General features: G+C 42.4%; 1 protein-coding gene across 5 annotated transcripts in view; it reads right to left on the bottom strand.

Moving 5' to 3' along the window:
- Positions 1-27,264, bottom strand: part of sit (stuck in traffic) — a 408,441-nt gene that overhangs the window by 236,425 nt on the left and 144,752 nt on the right. For 3 of the 5 annotated variants that reach the window (XM_068228767.1, XM_067151920.2, XM_067151912.2), the window contains one exon: positions 2,740-2,774. The exons of 1 other annotated variant lie outside the window; for it this stretch is intronic. The gene's annotated coding sequence lies outside the window, so the exon portion shown is untranslated. Of the gene's footprint in view, positions 1-2,739; positions 2,775-3,042; positions 3,127-27,264 lie in introns of all 5 variants that reach the window. One more of the 5 variants, XM_068228768.1, reaches the window with a different exon arrangement.

Raw genomic sequence — 27,264 nt, 5'->3', positions numbered from 1 at the left:
AGGAAGGAAGGAAGGAAGGAAGGAAGGAAGGAAGGAAGGAAGGAAGGAAGGAAGGAAGGGTGTTTTTGAGATACGTGCAAATATATTTTCTGCTAGTTATTGGTAGGATCCTGAATAAATATGACGTCAGAATAATGTCCTACTTCAAAAATGTAAAAGAAATGTTGAAATGTTGAAATTTTTAGTTCAGGTAGTATTGTAATATATGTAATTATAACAGTAATCATAATAAATATTAACCATGGCAATATGATTATAATAATCGAATATGAATAAAATAAAATAATCGCCTCATTCTTGGGCGTAAATTGTAATCTAATTCAAAATATATGAATAAATATCTGAATAAAATACTTAAAAAATTAAATTAATGAAAATAATTAATCGAAATGTCCGTAGTATGGGCACCAGAGTTCACCAGAATGGATCCCTCATCCCAAGAAGGAGTGGTCAGAACTTTATGCCAATTGCAGGGTAGACTGACGTCACTGAGGTATGCTCATGATGTGAAATGCGCCGCTGTGCTGCGCACGTAGCGAACGATAAATGGGACACGGCTTTGGCGAATGGCCCACTTCGTACCGTGATTTCTCAGCCGACAGTCATTGTAGAACGTGTTGTCGTGTGCCACAGGACACGTGTATAGCTAAGAATGCCAGGCCGCCGTCAACGGAGGCATTTCCAGCAGACAGACGACTTTACGAGGGGTATGGTGATCGGGCTGAGAAGGGCAGGTTGGTCGCTTCGTCAAATCGCAGCCGATACCCATAGGGATGTGTCCACGGTGCAGCGCCTGTGGCGAAGATGGTTGGCGCAGGGACATGTGGCACGTGCGAGGGGTCCAGGCGCAGCCCGAGTGACGTCAGCACGCGAGGATCGGCGCATCCGCCGCCAAGCGGTGGCAGCCCCGCACGCCACGTCAACCGCCATTCTTCAACATGTGCAAGACACCCTGGCTGTTCCAATATCGACCAGAACAATTTCCCGTCGATTGGTTGAAGGAGGCCTGCACTCCCGGTGTCCGCTCAGAAGACTACCATTGACTCCACAGCATAGACGTGCACGCCTGGCATGGTGCCGGGCTAGTGCGACTTGGATGAGGGAATGGCGGAACGTCGTGTTCTCCGATGAGTCACGCTTCTGTTCTGTCAGTGATAGTCACCGCAGACGAGTGTGGCGTCGGCGTGGAGAAAGGTCAAATCGGGCAGTAACTGTGGAGCGCCCTACCGCTAGACAACGCGGCATCATGGTTTGGGGCGCTATTGCGTATGATTCCACGTTACCTCTAGTGCGTATTCAAGGCACGTTAAATGCCCACCGCTACGTGCAGCATGTGCTGCGGCCGGTGGCACTCCCGTACCTTCAGGGGCTGCCCAATGCTCTGTTTCAGCAGGATAATGCCCGCTCACACACTGCTCGCATCTCCCAACAGGCTCTACGAGGTGTACAGATGCTTCCGTGGCCAGCGTACTCTCCGGATCTCTGACCAATCGAACACGTGTGGGATCTCATTGGACGCCGTTTGCAAACTCTGCCCCAGCCTCGTACGGACGACCAACTGTGGCAAATGGTTGACAGAGAATGGAGAACCATCCCTCAGGACACCATCCGCACTCTTATTGACTCTGTACCTCGACGTGTTTCTGCGTGCATCGTCGCTCGCGGTGGTCCTACATCCTACTGAGTCGATGCCGTGCGCATTGTGTAACCTGCACATCGGTTTGAAATAAACATCAATTATTCGTCCGTGCCGTCTCTGTTTTTTCCCCAACTTTCATCCCTTTCGAACCACTCCTTCTTGGTGTTGCATTTGCTCTGTCAGTCAGTGTATATATATATATGTGGATGAATACCCTTCACAATCTCTGTGTATCAACGCAACTTGCGTATTCTCATAATTGGCACTTGTTATATCACACAGATACTGTACCTTTATAAAACTGTGTTCACTGACTCTAACACTTGGTTTAAAGATACATTCACTTGAGCAACACACGTTTGTTATTCCCGAACACAAATTATGGAAAGTCTGAAATACAGCATTCCATAGCTCTCACCGACATAATAATACTAAGCCGTCACAAGTGATACAATACCAAATGCCTTAAGCACTCAACAGTTATAGGTTATTACCACACTTCAGAAGCTTAATAAGACCACGTTCCACAAACGTTACATCTGCTCTCTCGAAGTTTTAAGTTTTAAGGCAATTCTTCTCTGAAGTCCCTCCCAGTCCAGTATATATTTCGCTTTTTTTCTTCGGGGGGGGGGGGGTCAAAGTCCGCTCGCCCCGCGTGGCTATCGACACTAATCTACATTGCCTCCGAGATCATATTATTTCTAAAGAGAAAAGACATAGCAGGGAGGAGTGGTTGTTGTTGTTTTGAGGGGCTAAACATGGATCTAATCGGCCTGCACTTGATGACATTGATAAGAGGTTACTCAAATGGTTTGTCCATCTGGTTCGTATGGATGCAGAAAAGAAATCCAAACACGTGTTTGAAGACGACCAGAAAAAACAGACGTCTAGGGATGGAGTGCGAACAGATGGTCAGTGAAAAAGTGCTGAGAAAGAGACCGGAACGAAGTAAAACACGTGGCATACAAGAGTAATGATTGTGAGTGCCGCGGATAGTTGAAAGGCCCGACAACGAGAGGTAAAAGGGAACGGCGAAGAAGAAGAAGAAGAAGAAGAAGAAGTAGAAAATTATTATCATATTAATAATTATCAATCCTTACCTGTATTAACAGAAACAGTCGCCGGACTGGAAGGCCTGCAAGAGAGATTTATTTACATAAATATACAGATAGAGTTGAGATAGGTAACTATTTAACAGAGAACAATATAATTGATTAAGTATTAAATACATGGCGTATAAAAATGTCTTCAAATAATAATGGGGCGTGGTAAAGGGAATCAGGATATTTTATAAATCCCTCTACAGTAAATGTCCGCCTCCGTAGCGTAACAGTTAGTGCTATAAGCTGCCGCCCTCGGGGGCCCGGGTTCGATTCTCAGTACCGCGAGTTTACTTTACTCACCCTCTAAGTTGCAGTTTTCATCCAGAGTCAACAGGGGAACGAGCGGAGTGGCCACGTGTCGGCTACAGAGTCAAGCTCTGCATTCTGAAAAGAGTTGATTATTTTAATGTCGAGAACCATAAACAAATGGAATTCAGGCAGTTGTACGAATGCAATACTTCCTTCACTACTATCGCTATTGGAAATAAGACCAAGAAGACTTCGACAAGAAATCACGCAACCGGTTTTTTAGTCTTTTAGATCGCACCATTATTCCATAATTTAATCGTAATTTTACCTATTAAATATCGCTCTAATATCTGAAGGTTAACAGTGACAGTAGGAATGCAGAAGGTCAGGGATAGAAAGTTAGCGACTGTTGACCTTTATTCAGGTACAGCCCCAACATTTGTCTGATGTGAAAGTGGTGTGAAACCAAGGGCAACCATCTTCAGAGCTGCCGATGGCAAGTTTCTAATAATAATAATAATAATAATAATAATAATAATAATAATAATAATAATAATAATAATAATAATAATAATAATTTCGTGCGGCTATTTCTAGCCGAGTGCAGCCCTTGTAAGGCAGACCCTCCGATGAGGGTGGGCGGCATCTGCCATGTGTAGGTAACTGCGTGTTATTGTGGTGGAGGATAGTGTTATGTGTGGTGTGTGAGTTGCAAGGATGTTAGGGACAGCACAAACACCCAGGCCCCGGGCCATTGGAATTAACCAATGAAGGTTAAAATCCCCGACCCGGCCGGGAATCGAACCCGGGACCTTCTGAACCGAGGGCCAGTACGCTGACCATTCAGCCAACGAGTCGGACATAATAATAATAATAATAATAATAATAATAATAATAATAATAATAATAATAATAATAATGGTTTTACGCCCCACTTTTACGGTTTTCTGAGACGCCGATGTGCCATAATTTTGTCCTGTAGTAGAGTAGAATAGATGTAGGATGCAGAAGATATGTAGAAATTAAAAGATCCGCACAATATAGCATAGAATAGCTTCATCAAGCTAATCTATGCGCAGATAACTCGAACAACAACAACAACAATAACAACAACAACAACAGGAGTATGTTACGTGCCAGTAAATCTACCAAGACGAGGCTGGCGTATTTGAGCGCCTTCAAATACCACCGCACTGAGCCAGGATCGAACCTGACAAGTAGAGTTCAGAAGGACAGCGCTCTACCGTCTGAGCTATTCGGTCTAGGAACTCTTTGAGTATCAGCCGATTTTTCAGACCCTGCTACATAAATTGCCAACCTGCATACTTTAGCTCAAAATTCTTGACTCCTTGGCTAAATGGTCAGCGTGCTGGCCTTCGTTTCAGAAGGTTCCTCGTTCGATTCCCGACCAGGAATACAGCACATTCAAATACAAATACAAATACAACACATAACACTACCAACCACCACAGACATATGCATTAATAAATAACATATCTCTCCACATACTACCACAATATTGCCTGTGCAAACCTCAACGACAGTAAAGGCGAAAATGATCATCGGTACGGCGTAAGAGGAAGCTCTTCCCAACTACTGCTCATTAATTATGTCCCTCTGGCCTGGAGGTTAGCCCCTGGCAAGGGCTCCCAAGCCGCAGCGAAGGCAACTTGTCTACGGGTGACAACCCCGAATAATAAGCCTCTCAAGCTAACAACTTAGGTAGTACCTTGGACAGTGATTCGTCACTGTCCCATGAAGAATGATCTTCAACTGAGCATGGAGGAATTTCGCTAAATGCTCTAGCCCAGGTGTTAACCAATCCTCCGTTGCCCATGGTGAGGTTAGCAGACCTTCGGATTCTGGGGAGTCCACACCAACATGCCTTAAAGATGAGTCGGAGCATCCTGAAATCCTTGGACATAAACTCAGATCAAGACGGTAAAGTTTCTTCGCAACATTTAATGCTAATTCACTGCTGAAATGAAGTGGTGTATGGCTTTTTTTTAGCGCCAGGAGTGTCCGAAGACATGTTTGGCTCGCCACGTGCGGGTCTTTTGATTTTACACCCGTAGGCGACATGCGCGTCTTGATGAGGATGAAATTATGATGAAGACGACCCTGCCGGGAATCTAACCCGGGACTCCTGTGACCAAAGACCAGCACGCCAATGTGTGTAAACTGAAACATCTGACCGAATCACTAACACGGCATAACATTGTACTGACAGGAGTACAGGAAACCAGATTCGCTGATGAACATGCCTTCGAATCACATGGATACGGAATCCTAAAAGGCAAAGCGGGTCAGCGGGTAATGAAGAATGTACCTCACTTAGGTACAGGATTTATAATCAGCCACGAGATACTGGATTGTTATTGATTTTACCTCCCCAAGCAGTCGTGTATTCATCCTCTCTCTCAAATGTGTTAACAAGGGCTACACTTGAGTCAATGCACACGCCACAAACAACGAGTACAACAAGCGCAACCCGGACAGAAATGACAAATTCTGGGAAGACCTAGAAGATATTCTCTGTAAAATTCCAGAGAGACATGCCATCATACTGCTTGGCGATTCCAATGCCCAAATGGGAAGAGAGAAAAAATACAGAAATATAGTGGGCAACTTTCCGGCGCATAAACGAACCAATCACAACGGAGAACGATTGATAGAACTGTGCAGGACTTTCGGATTTATCATGAAATCTACAACCTTTAAACATCTGCCAAGAAAACGGAAGACTTGGGCTTCTCCTAACACCAACCTGGGTGAATTCCAGATAGATCATATGACCATTTCAAGAACATCTCAAAAGGAAATACAAAACGTTAAGGTATTAAGAAGTGCCAATCTGGACTCAGACCGCTACCTCTCAAAGATCAAATTGAGATTTCAACCTAGAAACACTAGATTACACAGAACCTCCAAGAGGGTCAGAATCGATATAGAGCGACATAAAATAATCAAGAAGTAAGTCGAAGACTGAACAATGCAGATCTTAACAATTGGGACCAACTGAAAGAAGCTCTTATCAAGACGGTCTGTGATGGACTGCAGACTGTGACAACACAATAGCTCAAAGACAGGCAGGCTGGATGAAATGGAACTCTAAAAAGTTCAAGGGCAATTGGGAGAACTTTCTGGAATAAAGGAAACTAACAACAAAGATAATCCGAGGAACCAAACGGATCTTCACACACAACCAACTAATCCAAATCGAAGAGGGGTTCGTTAAAAATAAATCCAGGGACTTCTACACATTTTTATTGCTATTTTGCTTTACGTCGCACCGACACAGATAGGTCTTATGGCGACGATGGGATAGGAAAGGCCTAAGAATTGGAAGGTAGCGGCCGTGGCCTTCATTAAGGTACAGTCCCAGCATTTGCCTGGTGTGAAAATAGGAAACCACGGAAAACCATCTTCAAGGCTGCCGACAGTGGGATTCGAACCTACAACATTTTCAAGCAGGCACTTGGGAAATACACTCCATCAAGTCTTCACTTCAGAGACTCACAGGGCAATCCCGCCTCTTAGCCCAGTCCTTTAAGAAGTTACTTAATTGTGATCCACCCAGCGAATATTTACTGACAAACCACACCAACCCTGGACTCGCTGCCTCCTTCACAGTAAATGTTTGTGAAATCATTCAATTTCTTAAGAATAATAAAGCAGCTGTAGAGGACTCCATTGTTGCTGAACTCTGGAAATGTGCTGGAAGCAATGCCGAAGCTCACCAAGATCATACAGAACATCTGGGAAACAGAGAAGTTACCACCTCATTGGACTTCAGCACTGATTCATCCCCTTCATAAGAAAGGAGACTTTACTGACCTCAACAAATACTGTGGAATTTCTCTCGTCTCGGTAACATACAAGATATTTTCCAAAGCGTTACTAACACTGACAGAAAGTCAACTGGACAGCCAACTCGGAGAATATCAAGGAGACATCAGGAGGAGTCGATCCTGTGCTGAACAGATCCTCAACCTAAAAACTGCACTTGCATACTCCAAAATGAGAAAGGTGGTCGTCACTTTTGTTGATTTTCGGAAGACATACGACTCCGTTGATAGACAAACACTTAATAAACTTCTCTAGGAACTGGAATTAGACAACAAAACCCGCAGACTCATTCTAGAAACCTTGGCTAACACCCATTCCAGGGTTGCATTTAGAGGCGTGGTTTCGGAAAAAACTTCGAGATTAAAACAGGGGTGAGAAAAGGGGTTGGACTTTCCCCACTTCTCTTCAACTGTGTCCTTGAGAAAGTTGTGAGAGAATGGCGCAGAGAACTGACCAACTTGGGTATCCAGAGTGGGATATACCTGGGTCATAAGAAGGAAGGGCTGGTTGTAGAATGCCTGGCCTTGCTGACGACATGGCACTGATTGCCCGTTCACTGGATACAGCAACAATACAGATCAATTGGCTCAGAAGACAGGCAGCCAAAGTGGGCCTCCAAGTGTCTTGGGAGAAAACAGAGTTCTTTACCAACATCAAAGAAGCTAGCAGAAAAATACTACACGAAAGGGGAAAAATCAAGAGGACTGATAAATTTAAGTATCTCGGCGAATGGATTGAATCCAACTTATCAGAAGAAGCATCATTATCCATGAGAGTCAACAAGTTGGAACTGGCCTATCGGCTGATAAAGATCAAAGCCCAACAGTTGAACAAAGTAGGCCCATTCGAACAAAGAAGAAGAGGAAGAAGAATATCTCTCCATATAGGGTTGGAGTCAAGAAGGACATCCGTCCGTAAAATTTAATGTATGCCATAAAGTGCCTTACATTGAACCGATGAGGTCTGGTGGAGAAATTGGAAATCAGAGAGAGGAGAATTCTCAAGAAGATTTTAGGTCCGGTAAAGGAAGATGAAGAATTCCGTAGACGGCACAATTTCGAACTCTACGAACACATGGAGAGGCTCCCTGATTGTGCTAGGAAAAGGAGAATAGCCTTCTATGGCCATATAGTAAGACTGCCTTCCAAAAGTCTGACCAAACGTCTGTTCATCTTCTGGCAGAACAAGAAGATCTGTACCACTTGGCTGACAGAAACTGACAAGGACGTTAAAGAAACGGGAATATCAGATCTTCAAGGTAGACGGTCTGTACGACGTACCCTGAAGGAAATCCATGGATTTTAGGAAAACCCCGGACCGGGCGAGTTGGCCGAGCGGTTAGGAGCGCGCAGCTGTGAGCTCGCATCTGGGAGATAGTGGGTTCGAATCCCACTGTCAGCAGCCCTGAAGATGGTTTTCCGTGGTTTCCCATTTTCATACCAGGAAAATGCTGGGGTTGTACCTTAATTAAGGCCACGGCCGCTTCTTTCCCATTCCTAGGCCTTCCCCTTCCCACCGTCGCCACAAGACTTGTCTGTGTCGGTGCGACGTAAAGCAAAATAGCAAAAAAAGAAAAAAGAAAAAAAGAAAAAGAAAACACTGGAAGAAAGAGTCCCCCTGGACTAATGAAGGAAAGGAGTTACACTGGCAGAAAATGCGCCAATACTGGGCAAAGATCAAAGCCCAACAGTTGAACAAGCGTGGTCCAAAGTAGGCCCATTCGAATCAAGACGAATAATATCCCTCCATATAGGGTTGGCTTCAAGAAGGGCATCCTCCGTAAAACTCGGCCAAATACACCAGTGTCTATAAACTAGTAAAAACATGAGGAAAGAACAGTATTACCTGAAAATATGTATTGTGTGTATATTTTGAGATTTAGAGACTTAATGTTTCCGCCAGTTCTTTTTCTAGTTTGAAAATGAAGGTGTCTCAAAATTAAATGCGCGGTTTTGAACATTTTCAAAATTTGTAACCTTTTTTTTACATTTCCATTCGTTTTTCAACAACTATATATGCATTATCTATATTATTATCAGATTCAGTACTTCCTCTTCACATTGCTTACCTTGGACACCATTGTTTCGAATCGACATGAATAGTTCTTCAGAGAATGTTCACTGATCTAACTCCATGGTCTATAAACAACGTGTCCGGTTAAGGAGAGGTGTTTGAACTTCCTTGTGAGTCATGGCACAATTTCAAGGCATTCATTCACTTGTAATATGCCAGCAATGTTAAAGAAACCAATAAGTAAACTCGTGTCCTGGAGGTAGCGCATCTCCTTCGAGGTGAGGTGCATGTACTGTGCCATTTTAGCTACATACCAGCCCTCCTGGCAGTACCGGGAATCGAGCCCGAGTCTCCCGGCAGCTAATAGCGATAACCGTTACGCTACGGAGGTGGACAGGAAAATTAATGATATGGTTAGATCGTATTTAGCGATATAAAGATGAACTAATTCTCTCAGGAAATGAAATGTCGTATGGCTTTTAGTGCCGGGATATCCCAGGACGGGTTCGCCTCGCCAGGTGCAGGTCTTTCTAATTGATACCTGTAGGCGACCTGCGCGTCGTGATGAGGATGAAATGATGATGAGGACAACACATGAACCCGTGCCATTGGAATTAACCAATTAAGGTTAAATCCCCGACCCGGCCGGGAATCGAACCCGGGACCCTCTGAACCGAAGGCCAGTACGCTGACCGTTCAGCCAACGAGTCAGACTGCTCTCAGGAGATTCTTCGACTGCCTCGAATGTGACATTACAATCCGTACCACTAACTCGACCGTACTTTAACTGATACCCTCCAAATAATGCACAAGTATTTTAGGAAGATAGCCTCGTGAATGCAGTTCGTGAGTAATTATTGTTCATTACCTTTCTCTGACAGCTGTAACGAGAGAGCAATGTTGGTGAAAGCCTCACACTGTAATCAACATGTAACACTTAAGGGGCACTCCCACGAATTCTTGCGATGATGCTCTGTCCTTAGAAGTACTACGGAAGATGGAACTGTTAGGCTTCGTCCACAACGAAGTACCGAACCTAGAATCATCCTTAGCATCCTAGTCCTTTTTTTAATTTTTTTTTTATTTAGCATTTTGGCATTTGGTCCGTAAGACCATGCTGCCAGCTCTGTACATTTAGAAAACAGGAAAGTCAAAGAGCAACATCTTTACAACATGGGACCGTTAATGGCATTGTGACTAATTGGTGATGGAAAGCCACGGTACAGGAACTTTGGTTGGATGAGAACAGTTTAATTACAGACTACAGAACAAACGTATCACAATGTTAAATTGGCTTCACTTAAAAATTTGGCTATTGCTTGATATATACGGATGTCATAGCTGCTGAACAACGACGAAATGGAAGTGGGAAGTGGAACTTTCAGTTGTATAAGCGTTTGATATAAATTGGTCACTTGTGGTTTGTATCTAGTGCATCCTAAAATTGTATGGTTGAGGTCTGCTTCTTGATTGGGGTCAGAGGGACAATTTGGGGAGTCTATGACTTTGAGTCTGAACAGATGACTGGGGTAAGATGCATGTCCAAGTCGCATTCTGATAATTGATGTCATATGGCGGCGAGTTAGAGATAGTAGACTGAACCATGGTCTCTGTGGGATGTGTCTCTGGATGGCGGCGTAATGCTTGCCTTTGATGCGTTGAGTTGCTGCCCAGTAATTTGACCATTCTTTGTAAGCCTGTTCCTTGATGTGGCTTTGGAAGTCCGTGTATGGTAGGCGTAGTGCTTGGAACTGGCCTTCTGTAATGCTCTGCTTTGCCAGTTGGTCTACGGTTTCATTGTGTATAATTCCAGTGTGACCTTTGATCCACATAAGATGAACTTCTTTTCCGTTTTCCTTAGCTTGGTATATGCAACTTAGGATGTCCATGATGTATTTATTCGAACGCGTGTTCCTGCATGGGTGTTCTAGTTTTTGAAGTGCACTCTTGGAGTCCGTGAGAATTAATATACTGCTGAAGTGCTGGACGCCGTACGTGATGGCTGATTTAATGGCAAGTATTTCAGCTGTGAATATTGAAGCTTCGTGGGGAAGGGAGAACATTTTGCTAGTGTTGAGTGCAGGGCAGTAGTACGCATATCCGACTCCTTCATTGGTCTTAGACCCATCTGTGTATATTTGAGTATAACTGCCCCAATATGCATTGATAAAATTTGTTACTTTTTCGTTGATATTGGTATTGCAGATTATAAAATCTGGAAGATGAAATGTGGATGGTTGAAATACTGAAAGTTCATACCTCTGCCGAAATACTGGAAGCGCTGTATCTTGAAGAGTAAGGGGTATGATGTGCTGCAATTTCTTGATACTTTTGACCAATAGAGGTATCCGTAGTCTTCTGTTTGTTCTTCTGTCACACAGTGGAAGGAGGCGGCGCAGTTTAGATGTTATAGGGTGGCTAGTTATGGACGAGCGTTGCAGAAGAAAGTTGTTGGCAAGCAGATCTCGTCTTATCTGAAGGGGCATTTCTTTAGCCTCTACCAGTAGTGCGTTAGTAGGACTTGAGTTCATGGCTCCGAGACATATTCTGAGTGCGCGGAACTGCAGGACATCTAGTTTTCGTAGGACATACTGCGGTGCGTTGCCGAAAAAGATGCAGCCATAATCTAGTACAGATCGGATTAACGATCTATATAATAGTAATAGGACAGATGGGTCAGCTCCCCACCATACTCGACATAATGCTCTGATTATGTTTAACGTTCGGCCCACTTTAGTTGCCAGGTACTCGACGTGGGTTCTCCATGTAAGTTTACTATCGAGGTATAAGCCTAGTAGCTTGGCTGAAGTTCGTAAAGGGAAGGAGTATGGCCCAAGATGTACAGATGGTGATATTGAGTGGAACTGCTTTCGAGTGAAGACAATAACAGAGGATTTTGTTGGGGATAAATTAAGACCTGTTTGAAATGTCCAGGCGTGGAGTTTCCTTGCAGTGTCGTCTAGCCATAAGCATGTTAACCAAAGAGACTGCGATGATGCGTAGATACATACGTCGTCTGCATATTGAAGAACTTTGACTGTTTGTTTAAACATGTGATCGAGATCTGCAGTGTAGATGGCATACAGTAAAAGACTCAGTATAGCACCCTGAGGGAGTCCTTTTGTTACTAGTCTGGGCCCATACAAGGTGTTATCTTGGGTTCGAATATAGATTGTCCGCCGGAAAAATAAGTTATATATACCTCGCACGTATATTTCGGGAAGACCAAGGTCATGTAGCTTTTCAGAAAGTACTTGTATACTAACGCTGTCATATGCGCCAGATATATCGAGAAATATGGCGGTAAGGTAACCATGGTTTAGAAATGTATGTTCAATGTCCGTAGTCAGAATGCTAAGATGGTCGTAAGTACATCCTAGTCCTTCGGAACAATGTGGTCATAGCAAATCATTGAAAAACTCACGTTTGTTGTTCCAGTTATCCGGCCTGAAATGTTCAATTATTATTATTCGTCACTTGTCTACAAAGTAATGAAAAGTACTTTCAGTATCGTGGTACGCTTTACTGTTCTTTCTTCCTTTCTTTCTTAATCCCTTTACCCTCCAGGGTTGGGTTTTTCCCTCGGAATCAGCGAGGGATCCCACCTCTACCGCCTCAAGGTCAGCTAGGAAAACAACAGATAGGGTATCTGCCACCTGGGCGACTGCCCTAAATGCAGATCAGTAGTGATTGATTGATTGATCTCTCCAATATCATTTCATTTCATCTGTCATTTATTAATCATTGCCCCAGAGGAGTGCGACAGGCTTCGGCAGCCGGTACAATTCCTATCCTCGCCGCGAGATGGGGTCTTCATTCGTTCCATTCCTGACCCGGTCGAATGACTGGAAACAGGCTGTGTATTTTCATTATTATTATTATTATTATTATTATTATTATTATTATTATTATTATTATTATTATTATTATTATTATTATTATTATTACTTTCGGATATACATATGTATTAAAATTGAAGCATATAGTAACTTTTATTTTATACATAGCGAATCCCCAAATCCTCTGCAGCCTTCCTACATGCCGAGTGATGTAAACGGGAGCACTTTAGATCGCATACTCTACACCAAGTGTGCACTCGTTCAAAAAAAACCTACTATTACGGAAAAATGAACGAAGTAAAAATATATTAGGTACATAAAAATGTGTCCACCTACGTGGTGTAGCCAGTTAATGTGATGAGTTGCCACCCCAGGAGGCCCAGGTTCGATTCCCGGTTCTGCCACGAAATTTGAAAAGGGGGTACGGGTACTGGATCGGCATCCACTCAGCCTCAGGAGGTCAACTGAGTAGAGGGGCGTTCGAATCCCACCTCAGACATCCCCGAAGTGGTTTTCGTCTCATCCAGGCAAATGCAGGGATGGTACCTAACTTAAGAGCACGGACGCTTCCTTCCTTCCTGGTCTACCCTTTCCATACTTCCCCTCCCCCCCATAATGCTCCTGTACAGCATAGCAGGTGAGGTCGCTTGGGCGAGGTGCTGGTCCTCCTTCCCCAGTTGTATATCCCCCGACCCAAAGTCTCACACTCCAGGACAGGGAAAACCGGAGTACCCGGAGAAAATCCTGTTCCGCCTCCGCTTTGTCCAGCACAAATTTCACATGGAGTGACCGGGATTTGAACCACGGAACCCAGCGGTGAAAGGCCGGCACGCTGCCGCCTGAGCCACGGAGGCTCTAATATTATAATAATAATAATAATAATAATAATAATAATAATAATAATAATAATATATTAACAATAATATTAATAACAAAATCTACAACAGGAAATGTATATACAAGTACACAAAACTAAGACATTATAATACAGTCATTAAACCAGAATGTACTGTATTTACGGATCAGAAACGCTATATTTGCTATATTTGAACAGAAAAGCAGATATTGAAAACTGAAAAAAAGGAACGCAAAATATTAAGAAAAAAATTAGGCCCAAAACTCGCCGACGGTCAATACCTACTCAGAGGCAGACAGGAAATCAGACAATACAAAAATATTCACAGTGTCATTAGAAAGCGAAGGTTAAGATTCTATGGACGCATTTAAAGAATGCACCCAGACAGATTTACAAAACAAATAGTCGAATTCTATGAAAACGGGAGTAAAGCCAAAAGAGACACAATGGAATGGATTGACGAAATCAAAACTAATGTGAAATAGGCAGGAATTACACCAGCAGATGTCCAGAACTGGCTAATCTTCAGATCCAAAATTCACAAATGGCAAGTTGACCAAGAGGAAAGACCAAAGAAGAAGACCGGAACAACTTGGTCTGAAGACAGAAATGCTAGGGGCTTTACGTCGCGCCGACACAGATAGGTCTTACGGCGACGATGGGATAGGAAAGGCCTAGGAGTTGGAAGGAAGCGGCCGTGGCCTTAATTCAGGTACAGCCCCAGCATTTGCCTGGTGTGAAAATGGGAAACCACGGAAAACCATCTTCAGGGCTGCCGATAGTGGGATTCGAACCTACTATCTCCCGGATGCAAGCTCACAGCCGCGCGTCTCTACGCGCACGGCCAACTCGCCCGGTAGGACAGAAATGAAGCCCACAGTAAAAGGATGGAAGAAATATGGGCACAACGGAAGGCAAACACACGCCTGTAAGTACTCTGCGTAGTCCTAATGGGCTTATGCCCGAATATAATAATAATAATAATAATAATAATAATAATAATAATAATAATAATAATAATAATAATAATAATAATAATAATAATAATAATGTCCGACTCGTTGGCTGAATGGTCAGCGTATTGGCCTTCGGTTCAGAGAGTCCCGGGTTCGATTCCCGGCCGGGTCAGGGATTTTAACCTCCATTGGTTAATTCTAATGGCCCGGGGGCTGGGTGTTTGTGCTGTCCCCAACAACCCTGCAACTCACACACCACACATAACACAATCCTTCACCACAATAACACGCAGTTACCTACAAATGGCAGATGCCGCCCACCCTCATCGGAGGGTCTGCCTTACAAGGGCTGCACTCGGCTAGAAATAGCCACACGAAATGATTTGTTTATAATAATAATAATAATAATAATAATAATAATAATAATAATAATAATAATATTACTGTCCGTTATTGATTCAGGCTGGTGGGCTTCGTTCTTGGCTAGACACTCGCCAACCAAAGACACTGCAGTAAGCGAACGACAGCATTAGTTACAGACGTAAAAGTGTACGAAATAATAATAAATATAGATATTTTTCAACTATTTCACCTATCAAAAGACATCGATGGGCTGGAATTATGTTCTCCCTGAAAAAGAGCCTCGCTGTCCAGTAAGTCTGCCAACAGGGGTCAGTCTCATTGATCCATCTGGCTGCTCTAGGATTCGATCTGGGAGTACTGAGCTTAATAGATGAACATCCAACTAACCATTCTACTCAATTGGCACTGCAGTTATATTTTTCTCAATTACTGGAATCCAAGTTGTTTCATAACAAGTTCGAGTTCTTGTAACTTGAGGTGGTCTCACTGTAGGAACAAACAAAGTGAACATTATGTCATTGTTTAGACAGTGATCGGTTTGTCTAGTACAAAGCAAACTGGACTCGAGTGTCCTTGCCAAAGAAACACAGACTGTGGGGAAAGTTATTGTCGTTGCAAACTGAGCTGTTCTTCTTCTGTCATCTGCCTTCATAACCTTTCTCGCCATGGAGGAGCCTCGGAAACCGCAGAGGACGGCCTCCATACTGAAGTGCGATGACGTTAGTTTCAATTTGCTTCACGTCGCACCGACACAGATAGGTCTCATGGCGACGATGGGATAGGAAAGGGCTAGGAATGGGAAGGAAGTGACTGTGGTCTTAATTAAGGTACAGCCCCAGCATTTGTCTGGTGTCAAAATAGGAAACCATGAAAGCCATCTTCAGGGTTCCAGACAGTGGGGTTCGAACTTACTCTCTCCGAAATACAAACTCATAGCTGCGCTACTCTAACCGCACGGCCAACTCGCTCGGTACACAAAAGTGAAATTTTCTGAAATGGAATTTTGTATTTTCAAAATGTCCCTCAAGCATCCAATTTTGTCTCAATCAATGAAACTTTCAGATTAAAATTTCAGGTAGTCTATCACTGTACTGAAGCGAGGAATGTATTGCTGGAGAATTAGAGAATGAAAGTAAAATATGACATGCATAACATAACAGGTATATTAGAACTGATGCTTTTTAGTTCTCTGAAATGTTCCTCTGTGAAGTTTTTCGCGGTCTAGGGTATGTAATATAAAAGATTCGTTTTGAAACTGAAATGCTAACACATGTGGTACGGTTTTGAATTCGGATGTTTTTTAATAATCGGATTAATTAAAGTAGACCATCTTGTCACAATGAAGGATGAGATTGCAGTAGATTTTACTGCATGGAACATAACTCCTTTGGGAAAAGATTTGATACATCGGCGGCTCGGAAATCCATAAAAGTTGCTAGTAGGACGTGAAACCAGAATTATTATTATTATTATTATTATTATTATTATTATTAGCTGATGTACCCGTGCTTCGCTACGGGATTCTCAGAAAGACTAACTTTGTGTGGTTTTTCTGACTGAAGTCAACATAGGTCATTACAAAAACGTCAGTAGGAACGTAACGATTAAAAGCAATGTTATCATATAAAATACTCGATCAAATGAAAAACTGCACATTTTCTTACTTTTAACGAACAGTACTACGGTGCAGATCTAACAATCCAAAGTCCCATAGCTGGAATGACCAGGCCGCAGACAGCCGTGAACATTTCTCTGCCATTATTCCGTTAAGTATGCACGCTGCTCATTCCAATTAGTGCCTCGGAGTTGGGATTGAATAGCTCGAATGCTATGATGAACCAGTGTGTTACGTACCAGTAGTATCGGAAAATTTATGAAACAGAGGAATGACGTGCTAAAGAAGAAAGTTACCTAACTCCCCCAGCTACTTCCCGCCAATATTTGGGCAGACTGTTACACTCGTACGACTGGGCGAATTGAGCGTGTGGTTAGGGGCGCGCAGCTGTGAGCTTGCATCCGGGAGATAGTGGATTCGAACCCCACTGTCGGCAGCCCTGAAGATGTTATTCCGTGGATGTCCATTTTCACACCAGGCAAATGCTGAGGCTATACCTTAATTAAGGCCAAGGCCACTTCCTTCACACTCATAGCCCTTTCCTATCCCATCGTCGCCATAAAACCTAACTGTGTCGGTGCGACGTAAGGCAATTTAAAAAAAATACTCGGTGCGCAGCAGTAATCCTATCTATGGGAGATGAGTAGCAACAGAAAACAAAGCACTTCACAACAAACAATGGTCAATGTAATGTTATTGTTGATCAATTTCATGAGTTGTCTATATTGTACGCCTTCACATTTAGTTTTCTTTCGACTCTGTGATATTAGGGCGTCTTATAAAATTGTTTTTAGCGTAGACTGTAGTTCCTTATTCTCCGACTTTACATGCCGATTTTCATTCAATCCCGTTTACCCATTTTCTCGTCACTCGGCGCTGATAAGGACTTAGTAACAAAAATCCAAATTCATGAATATCTCTGATCATAGCCGGTATGGTAACAATGTATAAGACATAAATGATCGTAAATATAAGACTATATAACTTTAGTTATGTAATCGATAAACATAATTATTTGGGAATTGAATTTCATGCCTACCCCTAAACTACCATTTCGTTCAGCGTTAATAAAATTATTTATGTCCTAGATTATAGCGATTTATTCCCCGACTTTGCATGCCGATTTTCATTAAGACAGGACCACTAATAACGTAAATATTTGAGAATTCCATTGTAGGTCTTCCATTAAACTATCATTTTTCTGAGCGTGAATACAATTATTTATGGCCTAGATTGTTGCGACTTATTTCTCGACTTCTCCTACCGATTTTCGTTAAAATACGACCATCAATAACAAATATTTGACAATGAAATTTTAGGCCTTCCCCTAAACTACCATTTCGCTCAGCGTGAGTAAAATTATTTATGGCCTACATTATAACGACTTATTCCCCGACTTTTTACACCGATTTTCATTGAGATATGACCACTAATAACATAAATATTTGAGAATTAAATTTTAGGCCTTCCCCTAAACTACTATTTCAGTCAGCATGAATAAAATTATTTATAGCCTCGATTGTAGCGACTTGTTACCCGACTTTGTATACCGATTTTCATTAAATTCTCTTCAGCCGTTTCCTCGTGATGCGTGTACAGACAGACAGACAGACAGACAGACAGACAGACAGACAGACAGACAGACAGACAGACAGACAGACAGACAGACAGACAGACAGACAGACAGACAGACAGACAGACAGACAGACAGACAGACAGACAGACAGACAGACAGACAGACAGACAGACAGACAGACAGACAGACAGACATTATGGAAAAGTAAAAAGTGCATTTCCTTGTTACTGTGGGCACGACTGATACAGAAATACCATCCTTTTTAAATTCTGAGCAATGTACAGACAAAACTCTTATTTTATATATATAGATTATTATTATTATTATTATTATTATTATTATTATTATTATTATTATTATTATTATTATTATTATTATAGTCAGGAGAAACTGTAAAACTTATAAATTATATACGCCAGCCACAGGGATTTTAATGATGGGCACGACGACAATATTTATCACTTCCAGAAACTAATCCACAAGTTGAACAGTGAAGAAATAAGTGTCAATAGTGCCTGTGTCTCCGTTTCAGCGCTTCCTGAACCTCAAAAACCCATTAGAGTGATTTGCTTCTTCAATATCAAGGAAATTAAAAAACATTAAGAACAATCCCATTTATACTAAGCAATAACACATAGTGAATCGCACCCGAACTGATATTAATGAGGACTGGGCTAGGACTGACCTCCCTCTAGCAATATTCTTATTTACTTGCTTTTGTTTATAGTACCATCTTTTACATTCTATAATAAATAATCTTATGCAGCAATATATTCTGCTAAGCGGTTAATGAATGAATGAATGAATGAATGAATGAAAGAAAGAAAGAAAGAAAGAAAGAAAGAAAGAAAGAAAGAAGGAAAGAACGCCAACAATTACGCTAAATTTGACACAAGAATATAACAGGTCAGTACACAGCGTACTAATCTACCCTGTAAGTACTTGCCTGAGACTAGTGAGGCGACAAAGATATGCTTGACTCACCAGGAAAGTTATGGTTTCGATTTCCTATCGGCAGAATGTTGTTATACCTATTCCCAAGAAAGCCGGTGCTGACAGGTGTGAAAGCTACCGCACCATCAGTTTAGTATCTCATGCCTGCAAAATTTTAACACGTATTATTTACAGAAGAATGGAAAAACAAGTTGAAGCTGAGTTGGGAGAAGATCAATTTGGCTTCAGAAGAAATGTAGGAACACGTGAAACAATCCTGACTCTACGTCTGATCTTAGAGGATCGAATCAAGAAGGACAAGCCCACGTACATGGCATTCGTAGATCTAGAAAAGGCATTCGATAATGTTGATTGGACCAAGCTATTTATGATTTTGAAGATGATAGGGATCAGATACCGAGAACGAAGAATTATCTACAATCCGTATAAAAATCAGTCTGCAGTGATAAGAATTGAGGGCTGTGAAAAAGAAGCAGCAATCCAGAAAGGAGTGAGGCAAGGCTGCAGTTTGTCCCCTCTCCTTTTCAATGATTACATAGAACAGGCAGTAAAAGAAATCAAAGAGAAATTTGGAAAGGGAATCACAGTCCAAGGAGAGGAAATCAAAACCTTGAGATTTGCCGATGATATTGTTATTTTATCTGAGACTGCAGAAGATTTCGAGAAGTTGCTGAATGGTATGGATGAAATCTTGGGTAAGGAGTACAAGATGAAAATAAATAAGTCGAAAACAAAAGTAATGGATTGCAGTCGAACGAAGGCAGGTGATGCAGGAAATATTAAATTAGGAAATGAAGTCTTAGAGGAAGTAGATAAATAGTGTTACTTGGGTAGTAAAATAACTAACGATGGCAGAAGTAAGGAAGACATAAAATGCAGACTAGCACAAGCAAGGAAGAGCTTTCTTAAGAAAAGAAATTTGCTCACTTCAAACATTGATATAGGAATTAGAAAGATGTTTTTCAAGACTTTCGTGTGGAGCGTGGCATTGTATGGAAGTGAAACCTAGACGATAATTAGCTCAGAAAGAAAGAGAATAGAAGCTTTTGAAATGTGGTGTTACAGAAGAATGCTGAAGGTGAGATGGATAGATCGAATCACGAATGAAGAGATACTGAATCGAATTGGCGAGAGGAGATCGATTTGGCTCATTTTGACGAGAAGGAGAGATAGAATGATAGGACACATCTTAAGACACCCAGGACTTGTTCAGTTGGTTTTTGAAGGAAGTGTAGGTGGTAAGAACGGTAGGGGTAGACCAAGGTATGAATATGACAAGCAAATTAGAGCAGATGTAGGATGCCGTAGTTATGTAGAAATGAAAAGGTTAGCACAGGATAGGTTGGCATGGAGAGCTGCATCAAACCAGTCTATGGACTGATGACTCAAACAACAACATCAGGTAGTCTAGAATTTAGATACGAGACTTCTACTTCTGGAGAGGTCCTTAGTTTCACTCAGCCTACACCAGAAAAGAATACCAAGTTAATTCCTAGGAACAAAGGCGGCAGGGTTTAGAGCTAACCACTTTTAGTTAATATCGATGGTATAGAAAGTCAAGGTGTTTACCTTGTTCTCCATCAGACGTCTTCGTAGATGCATGATTACGCATGATTAAATTAGCATAAGATTCAATTTGTTGCAGATTTAAAATTTTCGTTTCCCATTTCACTGAGGATTTTGTAACATTAGTTCGTTACGGCAGTCACGTAACTTTATAACGAAATCTTTACTCTTGCAGTGATTTTGTGCTGTAAAAATACGGTGGCATTACTTCACTTTTATTTGTTACACTCACCTACTCTTCCTAGATGTTATCTCTGTAATCCAAACAGTTTAGTGAGATGGAGTCCCTCTATTAAGGAATTAATTGTTTCTGAAGTAGAATATGTTAGTCAGCCCCGTGATGTAGAGGTAGTGCGCTTGTCTCTTCTCCGCAGGCCTTAGATTTGATTCCTGGCAAGTCTAAGGACTTTCATTCTGGACTGAGAACAAGAACGAGGTACATTCAGCCTTATGAGACAAAGTGAACAGTTGTCTGATTCGAGAAACAGCGAACCCGGCCGCGGAAGTTAAGCAATACGGTTGAGAACGTGGTCACCCTGAGGTGTCACATTCCAATATTTGCATATCATCTGTCTGAGCAGCAATCATCTTATTAGGCCAATTATTTTGCAGCAGAGTATATCAATAATTTAGAATTCTAAAACCTTCTGTTTTGGTGTTTAATATAGCTTCATCTAAAGTCGTCTGTACATTGTGGTACCCCTTGTACTTCAAATGTTATATTAATTACTAGCTGTAGTACCCGACTCTGCTCGGATACTTATTTTAATATTCTCTTTTAGGATTTGTATTACTCGTTTGCAAGTGAATTTTTGTAGAGTTCTTTATTGTGCCGTTGACTAATAGTTTTTGAAATCTTTTGTAGAATTAGAAATATCGAATTTGTCATACAAGGACGAGACAAATCTCATTTTAAGTCTCACGACGCGAAGAACAAAACTCGGCAGCGTAAACAATGTTTTAGTATTCGGGAGATAGTAGGTTCGAACCCCACTGTCGGCAGCCCTGAAGATGGTTTTCCGTGGTTTCCCATTTTCACACCAGGCAAATGCTGGGGCTGTACCTTAATTAAGGCCACGGCCGCTTCCTTCCCGCTTCTAGCCCTTCCCTGTCCCATCGTCGCCATCAGACCTATCTGTGTCGGTGCGACGTAAAGAATCTAGTATTATTAAACAATGTTTTAAGACCTAAAACCAAACGTTACGGAGATATTGGCACCACACTACCCCTGCTCTGGGAATCGGATGACAAAACGACCGGCCGTAGGAATGGCAACGCCAGCTCAAGGATTCTACAGTAGCGAGATTATGGAGATATGTTCCAGCATAACTGTCAACAAAACTGGCACACATTTGACTTACTATCAGGAAAATAATATAATTTTTTGTTTTAATTTGCGATTATTTAGTTTCGCGTTAAATTAGTTCCTTGTGGTATAGGCTATTGTCTGGGAAGCAGTTTATCCTTTGAAGCAACTAATGAAAGCAAGTTATAACTGTATGTATTTACGCGTCGCGGTATAGATATGATGTACATGATTCCATCTGTCACTGGGCGTGTCACCAATCAACCCACGGACCCCGAAAACTATAGAATCAACATTATTCTCTTATTTTTTACATTTTCTTTTTCAACCTTTCTGAAGGCCCATGCCGATGGAGGCTGAACTTGGACTTAAACGGTATCCATAGTGTCACAGCTCATCTCAGCGACTCTGAAAACTGTGGATTGGACACTAATATTAGTCGTTTTGGATAATTTTTAGATGTCATCCTCTCTCCTAGGAGGCTAGGGATGTCTTACCCCCACAGCATTTCTTCCAGATAGTAAGTCATATGTGTACGAACACTCTGGATGTCGTTTAAGTCATAGTTCAGCCCCCATCGGCATGGGACGGGGTGAAAATGTCCAAAATGACCGAGATTATGGATGTATGCGTGTATGTTCCAGCATAACTCTGTATTCCGACCAACCAACCGAGCAGAGGAGGGTTGGCTACGGCTCCACCGTAGCTCTACACCTCCGCATTCCGGAGGAGACGGGATGCCCCCTCTCCGCGACACACGTCGGCTGTCCTAAGAATGGTTTTATGCTTTTTAATCCTCCTGCACGAAGGCGAATACCAGGACAGTTCTTAGTACACACAACGGCCGACCACTCCCTCACATTCTCCGTACATCACCTTCACCGCTAAAGATTTAGTATTAGTCTATTATTATTATTATTATTATTATTATTATTATTATTATTATTATTATTATTACTACTACTATTACTATTATTATTATTATTATTATTATTATTATTATTATTATTAAGGTCTATTTGAAGTACATTGCAATAGACAGGGATTTGAAATATTCTGTTTTCAAATCTTGATATTCCCGACGTTACTTTGTCTAGTTTATATATGAATTAAAAAGGCATTGCACAAAAATTCTGGATTTTTTCAAGGATCTACAGACACTAAAAAGCCTAAACAATATTTAGGACATAAACAATCGAGATCAGCTTGGGAGCGTTGAAATGAAATGGCGTATGGCTTTTAGTGCCGGCAGTGTCCGAGGACATGCTCGGCTCGCCAACTGCAGGTCGTTTGATTTGACGCCCGTAGGCGACCTTCGCTTCGTGATGAGGATGAAATGATGATGGAGACGACACATACACCCAGCCCCGTTGCCAGCGAAATTAACCAATGATGGATAAAATTTCCGACCCTTCCGGGAATCGAACCCGGGACCCATGTGACCAAAGGCCAGCACGCTAACCATTTAGCCATGGAGCCCGACTTCGGAGCGTTACCTGGTGATCACGAGGCAGAGTGGCTCAGACGGTTGAGGCGCTGGCCTCCTGACCTCAACTTGGAAGGCTCGATCCTGGCTCAGTCCGGTGGTATTTGGAGGTGCTCAAATACGTCAACTTCGACCTGGTAGATTTACTGGCACGTAAAAGAACTCCTGCGGGACTAAATTCTGGCACCTTGGCGTCTTCAAGAGTCCTAGAAGTAGGTTTTTTTGCTATTGGCTTTACGTCGCACTAACACAGATAGGTCTTATGGCGACGATGGGACAGGAAAGGGCTAGGCATGGGTAGGAAGCGGCTGTGGCCTTAATTAAGGTACACCCCCCGCTTTTGCCTGGTGTGAAAATGGAAACCACGGAAAACCATCTTCAGGGCTGCCGACAGTGGAGTTCGAACCCACTATCTCCCGAATACTGGATACTGGCTGCACTTAAGCGACTGCAGCTATCGAGCTCGGTCCTATGAGTAGTTAGTGGGATGTAAAATTATTATTATTATTATTATTATTATTATTATTATTATTATTATTATTATTATTATTTGCCGGCCCCGTGGTGTAGGGGTAGCGTGCCTGCCTCTTACCCGGAGGCCCCTGGTTCGATTCCCGGCCAGGTCAGGGATTTTTACCTGGGCCTGAAGGCTGGTTCGAGGTCCACTCAGCCTACGTGATTAGAATTGAGGAGCTATCTGACGGTGAGGTAGCAGCCCCGGTCTAGAAAGCCAAGAATAACGGCCGAGAGGATTCGTCGTGCTGACCACATGACACCTCGTAATCTGCAGGCCTTCGGGCTGAGCAGCGGTTGCTTGGTAGGCCAAGGCCCTTCAAGGGCTGTAGTGCCATGGGGTTTGGTTTGGTATTATTATTATTATTATTATTATTATTATTATTATTATTATTATTATTATTATAGCCTATGGTATTTGGATAGGACTGGTGCAAGTCCTTCGAGTTGACGTCCATGGGTTACCTGCGTGTCTGTAAGGTCATGTAGGGTGTAAAATCTGGCGCTTAAGACTCACAGACACCCATTCCCTGAACCAGAGGAATTAACCAATGGAGGGTGAAGTTCCAGATCTGGCTGGGAATCGATCCTGAGACCTTTTGGATCAAACCATGCTAATTAGTTAGCAATGGAGCCGGGCGGTGGTTAGAATTAAGAGAGAATGATTATCTCCTTGTATTACACCTTAAGACCATGATCAGTATCTGAGAATAAAGTTAATAAAACTAAAGATCATAAAATAACTAGCGGTGGCACAATCGGAAGTTCTTGTTTTGTCTCGGGAAAGTTGAAATTGTACACGACCGTGAAAAGAATTAAGTGACTTTCACTCCTCACAATTATTAGCCTATTGTTTGCTGATTATTTACTCTACGCATTGTTTGGAAGTATGAAACGCAATTCAAATATTAACATTTATCCTTCTATGCTGCATACTTCGAGGCTGATGCAGCATTCCACACGTTAATTTGCCGAATTTTGGCACGGATTATACTCACTGCTCTCCACAAAGGACTGGAAAAAAGAAAATGAAATGGCGTATGGCTTTTAGTGCCGGGAGTGTCCGAGGACAAGTTCGGCTTGCCAGATTGATTTGACTCCCGTAGGCAACCTGCGCGTCGTGATGAAGATGAAATGACCCAGCCCCCGTGCCAGCAAAATTAACCAATTAAGGTTAAAATTCCCGACACTGTCGGGACCCCTGTAACCAAAGGCCAGCACGCTAACCATTTAGCCATGGAGCCGGACCACAAAGGACTGAAATCGTTTTATCCAGATTGGAACGCGGTGCATTCATTGAGTCCTGCAGGATGAAACGACGGAAAACCATCTTCAGGGCTGCCGATGGTGGGATTCAAACCCACCATCTCCTAAATGCAAGCTCACAGCTACGTGTCCCTAATCGGATGGCCAACTTGCTCGGAAAACATAAATAAATGGGAAGTAAAAATAAATATCAATGTCAATACACGAAGGAGTCGGCGTGTTCAGTAACACAGTTCGTTAGGTGAGATCGGATCCCAACACAGTCAGCTGACATTTATGATTGTCTGTGAGGTGTACACTCATGACAGTAGACTTACCGGCATATTTAAAAAAAAACTCCGTTTTAGAACAAAAGTTCTAGTAACTTTGATGTCTAGTAATTCGACTTGCGGTTGATAAAAGGAAAAACCTATGGTATCGTTATTTAAAATTAAGAGAATAGTTTATATTCACCTCTTTATACGGAAGCATTTCGTTATTCAAATGAAAATCTGTAACGACACTCGTTTCTTTACTACCTACTATAGAAAGAATAATGAATGTTCATTTAGGATAATTTAAAGCCGAAATGCGGTAATTAAACGACCAGCTACAATGAGACTTTCACCACGAACAAGAGGTTACCGTAACTCTCTCTCTCTCCAGAACACCAAAATCTCGTACATTCAAATTCTTTAAAATGTTGTCCTATGCTGCATTGCCTCTTCTTGACCCATTGATCGAGCTACTTGGCTACGCGGAGCAGGTTGCATTCGGTAGCTTCGTTCTCCATCTTTGAACTCTACTATTCTAGCGTCACTGAAATCCTTCCGATGTTAGTGCGACGTCAAGCCACTGATACGAAACTACTTTAAATATATTTTTTTAATATACGTATTGTTACGAATAAAACACAGACTCTTTTATTGAACTCATTTATTCTAGGTTGACTTAGTATACACACACACAATCAGTGACAACACTTCACTAATTACTGGCTATGTAAAACACCCTCTTGGCCTCACAACGGTTCTTCGGCTGGCACTCGTTATCTGGATCGGTACCCTCCTCCTTAATCTTGAGTGTCAGGTTTCACCTTTCACTTTCACTTTGCTGCATTTGCACCACTGTTACTTCACACAGCAGGTCCAGTCAGTTGGGTTCGAACGCACGACCTTTGGCTGTCACAATCCACAACTATTGTACACTTGGCTCGACTCGAGACAAGATCGATAACTCGCACAATCAACCCACGGACTGCTCCACAGACGGGACCCAACGCTCACTACTTGTAACTGACAACTTGATGCACAACACCACACCAACAGCCATTCTTCGAAGCGAGCCTGCTTTTAGATGCCTGGTGATGAAGTTCTCAAATCTTAAGGTTACGGCCGGTTGTTCCCCAGTTTAATTCGCTGGTCCTTTCTAGGAACTACAGAAGAGGGGTTTAAAAAGAGCTCACGATAAGCGTTACCACGTAACAGTATGTACGAGGGCGTCGTAGCTGAGTGACATTGACAATGCTCAATAAGGTAAACGCGGTTCATATCCAGACCAATGGATGCCAAATGAAAAGTCAAATAATTATGCTTGGTATTCAATGTAAAATGTTCGCCTCTGTGGTGTAGTGGTTAGTGTGAAAAGTGGTACGAGGGCCGGAACGGGGTCCACTCAGCCTCGGGAGGTCAACTGAGTAGAGGTGGGTTCGATTCCCACATCAGCCATCCTGGAAGTGGTTTTCCGTAGTTTTCCACTTCTCCAGGCAAATGCCGGGATGGTACCTAACTTAAGGCCACGGCCGCTTCCTTCCCTCTTCCTTGCCTCTCCCATCCAATCTTTCCATCCCTCCACAAGGCCCCTGTTCAGCATAGCAGGTGAGGCCGCCTGGGCGAGGTACTGGTCATCCTCCCCAGTTGTATCCCCCAACCCAAAGTCTGAATTTCCATGAGACGGTAGAGGTGGGATCCCACGCTGAGTCCGAGGGAAAAACCGACCCTGGGTAAACTGATTAAGAAGAAGAAGAAGAAGTCAATGTAAAATGATAGTATAATAATAATAATAATAATAATAATAATAATAATAACAACGGGATTGGTTTTACATCCTCCTAATGCCGGAATTTTGTCCGCAGAA

The sequence above is a fragment of the Anabrus simplex genome, chromosome 1 (genome assembly GCF_040414725.1).
Source record: "Anabrus simplex isolate iqAnaSimp1 chromosome 1, ASM4041472v1, whole genome shotgun sequence".
In the NCBI taxonomy this organism is placed as follows: Eukaryota; Metazoa; Arthropoda; class Insecta; order Orthoptera; family Tettigoniidae; genus Anabrus; species Anabrus simplex.
This window is presented reverse-complemented; position numbering and strand designations above follow the sequence as displayed.